Raw genomic sequence first — 8230 nt, 5'->3', positions numbered from 1 at the left:
GACTTCTTTTTCAGTGGGGGGGAAAAAACTGTGGTACATACATACAATGGAGTACTACGCATCGCTAAAAAGTAGTGATGAAAGTTTGAAGCACATCACTGCATGGGAAGAACTGGAGGAAAGCATGCTAAGCGAAGTAAACCAAGCACAAAATGATAAGAACACATTGAGTCCACGGAGGTAAGCTTTAAAAACAATGCAAAAGGGACATAGGGGAAAAGCTACTGTATGAACATTCCTGGGGTGAGGACCAGGTAATATGGCAGGGACCAGACCAAATTCAGGGATACACATGGTAGACAGATAAAAAGAGGCGGGGAAAGGAAAAGTAATAATAATAATAAATAAATGGGTAGCGGGGTCACAGGGCACTAACCCGCCCAAGGGTGCCACCGTGAACCCCCTATATCTCCGATCTGCCTGCCTCTGTGCCTTTGCCTGTGCTCACCCTTTCTCTACTTGGCTCGGTCCTACACCTGTTCTTTTGTGTCTGGCTTATGTCCTTACCAGCAGCCCTGCTGGCGTAGTGGTTACAAATTAGACTGTGATCTGCAAGACCGGCAGTTCAAGTCAACTAGCTGCGCCTTGTGAGAAAGATGAAGCTTTCTATGTCTGTAAAAGAGTTACCATCCCCGGAACCCAAGGGGGCAGTTCCATTCTGCTCTTTAGGGTCACCATGAGACAGAGTTGACTGGATGGCAGTGAGTTGCGAATTTTATTTATTTCATTCCCAGCATGTCTTTCCAAGGTTCATTTGTGACCTGACATTTATCCCCCTATTTTAATGAAAGGACACCACTCCATTCTAGAACTCGAACTCACTGACTTGGTCCATCCATCTGTCCACGTACTCAAAGGCGGCTTCCAGCTTTGGCTTTCGTAACTATAATGCAGTGATGTCCATAATTTAAAAGAAAGCGTTTTGACATGATGTTTTTAGGGGACACAGTGAGACCAGAGCATTTGTCCCTGCCGGTGAAGGGACTAGAGGTCAATCCTTTTTTTCCCCTTCTTTTTTAAGTGTCTCTATTCCCATCTATTCCCATCTATTAAGTGTCTCTATTCCCATCTATTAAGTGTCTCTATTCCCATCAGGACTGTATATGGTTTCTCTCCTTGAAACCAAATAATCCATTGTTGTGCCCATTACATAGAGCGGGGCACGAAGCTTACAAGCTAGTGCCCAGAACCTACAGCCACAAGGCTGGTGGCTGGAGGAGGTCTGTGTGCCCACTGTGGCTGCAGGAGGGACAGAGGGGCCTGCAGGGGGGGCACTGGGCCTCAGAGACCTTCCAGGCGAGGGAGGCTACAGGAACTGCAGCAGCTCTGGGGCGAGCTGAGGGCCAACTGTAGGAGGAAAGAGGCCACGCTCCAGGAGGCCTGCAAGGTAGGACTGTGCACGCCCTGGGCCAGGTTGGATGGGACCCCAGGTTGCCCAGTGCCCACTGCTCACCCCACGTCCTGCCCCAGGCCCTGCGTATGGGGGAGCATCTGGGAGCTGGAGAGCTGGCTGCATCCTGTGGAGGGGGAGCTGCGAGTCCCTGGCAGTGGATAGGATTGTCCTGGGGTGGATGAGCTCCTGGGGGCACAGGCAGATGTGGAGGCAGCAGTGGCTGAGCATGCTCAAAGGGCACGGAGCCTGCTGGCCCGGGCCTGGGCCTTCATTCCTGAAGGGCTCAGCCTCAACGTGGAGGATCCTGCCCTGCTGCTGCTTCAGAAGTAGATCTGCCTGTGCCCCCTCCTCCTTCCCTGCAGGAATCCCACCCCTGTCCCCAGCACACCCACTCCCAGCGCTCCTGTGACCAGCATGAGGAGCTCACCTTAAGACTGTCAACCCTGCACCACCACCACCCCCTGACCCCCCCCCCCACCCCCAACCCTCACCCCCACCCCCCGCACTGACAGCAAGCTAGAGAGCCTGCGGGAGCCCTGAGGCCCGGAGCCTCCTTTCCCAGTTCTTTAGGGACACTGATGAGGAACTGGCCTGGGTGCAGGAAAAACTGGCCCTGGCCACAGCCCAGGACAACGGCCAGAGTCTGAGCGAGGTGCAGCACCTGCAGCAGCAGCACCAGGTGCCAGCCCACCCCAGGATCAGAGGGGAGGGTGTCTGCCCCAGCAGGGGGCAAGCACAGGGCCCTGAGTGACCACTGGAGACTACAAGAAGACACAATATGGGGCCCAAGGAGGAGCTTCTGCCTCAGCAGGCTTTGGGACATCCTGGGCTCTTTGCTGACCATGGAGACAGGGTCCATGTCTATGGGGCCCCATAAGGCTTCAAGGGAGTCTCCCAAGGAATGGCCTGTTCACATAGCAGCCCTGGAGACCTTGCGTACTCCACAGAACTTGGAGCAAGAGCTGCACAGCCGGTCCTGGCCAGGATGGTGGAGGACACAGGACACAAGCTGCAGGCTGGCACTTTGCCACCCAAGAGGTGGCAGCTGAGGTGCAGCAGCTGGAGAGCGCTATGAGCTGCCTGTGCGCAGAGGCATAGCAAAGGAGGCTGAGGCTACAGCAGGCTCAGGAGGCCCAGCAGCTGCAGATAGATAGAGGTGAGGGGCACGAAAAGTGGGGGTCTGCCCGGTGTCCAGGGCTCAAGGGGACTCCTATGGGGGACCCAGACTCTCGATGTGCCTAGCAACTCCTCTAAGCGCTCTCTTGTTCCAAGGCCTCTCTTCCACACGTGTCCAGAGATGAGACCCACTGGGTCCTTTAGCTTTGCTTTCCTACTGAGGCAGAATGAACCCAATGGCAGTGGGTGTGGGGGTGTCTCCTAAGCCGGTGGCTCTTCTCAGTCGGTTATTGCATTCGAATGTCCTGGAACTTTGAAAAGATATGGACATGCAGCCTCCAATCCAGACAAAATCTGGATCTACAGGGGTGGGGCCTAGGCTGAAGCACCTTTTAAAGCTCTCCTGCCAACCCCGCGGGGAGGAGACAGCACACCCAGGTCCAGTGGGGAAACAGATAAGCCACTCTGGACAACTGTCTGGCCGGAACCACCGTGTTCTTGTGACATGGGAGAACTTCGTGGGAAAGGGAAAAGAAAAGGCCACAGGGCTGCAGGGGACCTCGGGGAAGGAGCTGTCTTGCTTCCTGAGAACCAAGACTGCCTTCAGAGTAAACTGTGGGAAATAAAAAAGAAACAGGGGGCGGGCTTCTAAAGAGCAGCCAGGTGGGCCGGTGCACTCCTTCTCAAGGCTGCAAACCCAGGCTGGAGGCCATGGCCCACCTGGCTGTCACCCCAGCTCCTGGAGGCAGAATCCTGGCTGGCAGAGCAGGGCTGTGCCCTGGACGGCAAGAACACGGGCCTTGTGCACCCTGATGCCATGGTTGGAGGCCACCCAGAGTGAGCTGAAAGGGTTCTGCGGGCACCTGGAGGATTTGCAGAACTCAGACAGGTTGGCAGGGGGTGGGAAATCTAGGGAGCAGGGGGTGGGCAGCCAGAGAGGAGAGGGCAGCAATCCCCTGTGACTTTCCTGATGCAGCCCCACAGTGCTGTCCAGCTGTGGGCGGTGAGGGAGGTCCACGCAGTACGACTATGGGCAGCGGAGGCCCAGGGGTAGTGCCAACTGGAGGGAGAAGCCCTGCTCCTCCACGCCTGGCTGTACAGCAAGGTGGCCACTGCCGACTCCCAGGACTGTGGGCAGGACCTTGAGGGTGTGGAAGTGAGTCGTGCCGGGAAAGTGGATGGAGGAACGGAGGGTAGGGTAGATGCTGGGTGGGCTGAGGGGGCAGGAGATGCCCTGCGGAGTTCTAGAACCAGAGCTGAGGGATGTGGGAGCTGTTGGGGCCAGCTGGCCCTTTCGTGAGTTTTAGGAGCTGCCTGAACCCTATCCACATTGACCCTCTCCAGCCCCACCTTTGCAGATGCTGGAACAGAAGTTCAAGGTCTTCCGGGAGAAAGGGCAGAGTGTGGGGCTGCCAGGGTGCAGGCTCTGAGGGAGCTGGCAGGTGCCCTGGAACTCGACTCCCCCAGCTCCATGGCCCAGAGTCAAGTCCACAGGAGCTGGGTTGAGGCCACATGGGTGAGGCTGGACAAGGCAATGAAAGCCCGCACAGAGGTGGGTGCCTAGAAGGACAGGCCAGCGACAGCCAAGGGGCTCGGGACACAGGGGCCTACCCCAGATGTGTGTGCGTGTGTGTGCGTGTGTGTGTGCGCTCATGTGTAGGGGTGGGCATGTGGGTGTGTGCATGCGTACTTCTGTGTGTATTCTCGTGTGTGCATGTGTGTATGAAGGGGCATGGCTGACTCCGGCTCCCAGCATCAATCAGCCTTCCCCGTCCAACCACGCTCCTTCCTGCCCCCAGTTTGGAGTCCTTCAGCGCTGGTCACACCTTGTGGCAGGAGCACGAAGTGGACTCTCCCAATGCTCCCTGAGCACGGGCCGCAGTTTCGTTGGGGGCACAGGCCCTGCTGGTCTTCTTGCTGACCGCCACTCTTAGAGCTCCCTGCCTCCCCTCACCACACCCTCCTTTCTCGGGATCTGGTGTCTCAGTGCACTGAGCACCTGACAGGTCCTGCAACCGAAATCCTGGGGCTGGGTGGCCCCGGGGCCAGCCCTCTCCACACTGACTGTTGGAGGTGCTACAGGCAGACCCCCTGACAGGCAGCCCACTCGCTCCCTGAGCCGCCGTCCTCATGTGCTCAGGGCTCCCCATCTTTTTGCCTTCCACCCAACATGCGTGTCAAGACCCTTTCCTCCCTCGAGCCCTGCCTGTGGCCCCCGGGCCTCATCAGGAACCTGCTGTGATCAGAGGAAACCATCTTCTAACCACCAAAGGGCCAGAAGGCACGAATGTACAGCGATGATAATAGGTAAAGGTCACGGTAAAGTCACAGAGGACAGGAAAGACAGGGGCGAGAGAATACAATACAGAGTCAGACATGTTTTATTAGGCATTCTCACTTCAGCTCCTCTTGATGGACCACGTGGAACTGGGAGAAGTGGAAACTTTGCTATCTTGGGACGTGTATAGGGAGCCTGTAGACACACCTCTTCAGTAGTGACATGGGTCACAAGGTGGGTGGTATCTATCGTAAGGCCCCTGTACTTGAGCTCACCAAGGTGAGGAAAGCTAATACCTGCATTGGGGGAAGCTACAAAGGGGGCTGGGTGTCACGGTGAGAAGAGAGGGCAAAAGGATCATATCTGCTTCTACACAGAGATACAATCAGCCATGTGCTCACGTTAAGGCAGCCTAGCTGTTAACGGAGAATCCGTGAGAATGATTTTTAAAGTAGGATAATGTACTTGGACTTTACCTCTAACTTACCAAAGTAGAGGCTTTCCTACGGTGGAACACCAGCTTTCCAGATTCTCACTGTTATAAGTTAGGGAATAGAGTCTTCGTCCTATTTCCCTCCGTGTTAACGCCCCACAAATCCCCAAGCCACAGTCTTTGCTCAAAAGGAGGTGGCCCTGTTCTCAGGGAGAAAGTTGCTGGCCCTCCTTCCCGCTGTGCCCTCGACTTCCACAAGGCGGCGCTCGAGCTGTGGGGCCACATGCAGAAGGTGGTCCTGGTGGAGGGTGCTGTCCTTGGCCACTACCTGGCGTCTGTGGAGGTCCTGCAGCGCCAGCACCGCCTCTTGCAGGGAGGGCCCCAGTCCCTCCCCCTCCTCCGCGTGAACCCCTCTTTGTAGGCAATGGATGGATGAGGAGCCCTCGCCCCCAGCTGACCTCAGGCAGGACTGCAGCCTGCCCCTGCCCCCTCTGCGATGGGGGGTGACGAGCCTGGGCTTGACCTAGGCTGGGGTACAGCCAGGATGGCCTGCAGAGTCCTGGGTGGAGAAGCATTCAGCCTGCTCTTTGCCAGCTGCAGAGGGAGCTGGTGGCTGTGGACGAGGTGGTGGTTCAGATGGGGATGGAGGCCATTCAGGTACACCCTGCGGTCCAGGAGGGCCTGGCCGGGCAGCTGGCTGAGGTGCAGGAGGCCTGGGCCACCTGGACATGAAGTCCTGGGAGCAGGGCCAGCAGCTGGAGTGGGCAGCCCATGGCCATGCCTTCCTCAGGCACTGCCAGGAACTGCTGTATGTGCCACCCCACCTGGATGGGGGCTCGCTCTGTTCCATGCAGGTGGGGGCACTCAACTCTTCCCTGCTTCCTCCCTTTTCTGCCCTCCTGGCCCTAAGACCTGTTCCCATGCCCTGTCCCCCACCCAGCACTCGGGCTCAAGAGAAGCAGGCGCTAGTCTATATCCTCAGAAGGGCCAGCTGGGGCCAAGGAGACACTGGGGCAGGAGCTCTGCCTGAGAGCCCAGGCAGTGCGGCCGGCGGGGTAGCAGCTGTTGGACACCAGCCACGTCATAGCCCCAGAGATGTGCGCGCTGAGGGCTAATGTCAGGGTGGTGCGTGGCCAGAGCCCCCTTTCCTGCTTCTCCCTGCTCCACGGTAACCCAGTCCTGCCCCACCCAGGCCACACCCTGCGCCCCTCCCAACAGCCCTCTGCCCCCCAGGTCACAGCGTCTCCAGGAGCTGAACAGGCAGCTGCAGGAGCTCCGGACGACCTGGGCCCTTCACCAGGAGCACTGCCTGGTGAGCCAGGACCAGGAGGAGCTTCGGGGAATGCTGGGTCAGGCTGAGGTCTGGCTGGCCTCCTGAGAGGACCTCCTGCTAGACCCTGACTGTGGGGTGAGCAGGGATCCACCCCTTAGAGGGCCACATGCCTGGCACCAGGACTTGGAAAGGCAGCTGGCGGCCCAGGAGGAGAAGCTCACCCAGCTCCAGATGTAGGTGAGGGTGTGGAGGGCGGGACTGAGGGGGGGTCGAGGGGCCTCAACCTGCGGTGGAGTCCCCAGAGCATTGATCCGCCCTGAGGGGCACCCCTTCGAGGAAACAGCCGCAGGGTCCTGTCCTCCGTGGGCAGTCTGGCTCTGTGGGGTCCATCACAGCTTCTTCTGCCCAACTGCTCCCTCCCCTCCTCCTCCTGGTTTCCCCCTCTGAGAGCTGCCCCCAGAGCAAGCCCTGTGGGACACAGAGGGTCACTATGGGTGGAAACCAATCAATAATCTCATGGGTGCAGAGCACACTCTGAGGAACACAGGGGAGGTGACACTAGCTACAGAGAATCTGAGTGGAGCGTGGGTTTGTAATCCTTGTGTAGGCTGGGGGCGGGTTGATATCACAGGATCCTGTGGGACTGAAAGTGAGGACCTGAGGGTGGATGGGCAGAGGGAGTGCCCCATCCTCTGAGGCAGGAAGGTGGTCAGCTAGGGTGAGCACGGAGGAAGATGAGCAGGGGCTCTGCAGTCACACAAATGTCACCTAAGAATCTCACTTTAGTATAAAATGTTTGTCTCCATTGCAAAGCCACCTCTAGCAACTAGGATCCCCTCTCTCCCCATCTGGAGCAGACGAGTGAAGAAAATCAAAAACTGAAGCAAAGCAGTCAACAGGACTAACGGACCACCAACACCACAGCCCTCCATCCTTGTCCTGGAGACCAGGAGAGTTAGATGGTGCCCAGCCACCGCCTCAAACTGCTCTGGTTGAGCTCAAACTGGCAACTTGTGCACAGCTTGAAAGCCAATGGAAGTCGACTTCATGAAGAGAGGGCATTACAAGTTTGACAGGGACTACTGGATCCCCGAACCAGGGCCCTTCAAATCCAAAACAGAGCCCAGCTCCGGGAATCACCCCTGCCCAAGCAACAGTCGAGCTGATAAAGTGAACGCATGGCACCTGTGAGGCACTTGCTTCCCAGAGCAAAGGGGAGCATTTGCCCTCAAAATTCAGGAGGGAGGGAGGGGCCAGGGAGGAGGTAAGAAGAGTGCTGTGTTATATTATGAGGGCTGCAAACAAAATGTGTAGAAATTGTTAAACTGCTCTGCATGTTTCCACTTAAAACAAAACCCTCTATATTAAAATTCATATATATGTGCATTATATGTATATATATATATATATATATATATATATATATATATATATATATATATATATATATATATATATATATATATATATATATATATATTAGTCAAACCTAAGGTCAGAAAAAGGCATGCCCCGGGCTGCTGCTCATGGCAAGGTCAGTGGTGTGAAACCCATCAGAAAGACGCGGCTCGGTTGTCTGCTCCCGTAGTGACAGCCTCAGAGAGCCGCAGGGGCCGTCGTGTGCTGTCCTACAGGGCCTCAATGATAGAAATCGACTCGATGGCAATGATTTGAGTGCTTTGAAGGTCAGAAACTGTAGACAGTGATCTATAAACGTCCTTCTCTCCTGTAAGGTGT

Source organism: Tenrec ecaudatus (genome assembly GCF_050624435.1).
Source record: "Tenrec ecaudatus isolate mTenEca1 chromosome 1 unlocalized genomic scaffold, mTenEca1.hap1 SUPER_1_unloc_19, whole genome shotgun sequence".
NCBI classification, from domain to species: domain Eukaryota; kingdom Metazoa; phylum Chordata; class Mammalia; order Afrosoricida; family Tenrecidae; genus Tenrec; species Tenrec ecaudatus.
The sequence above is the reverse complement of the archived record's forward strand: the minus strand, read 5'-3'. Positions refer to the sequence as shown.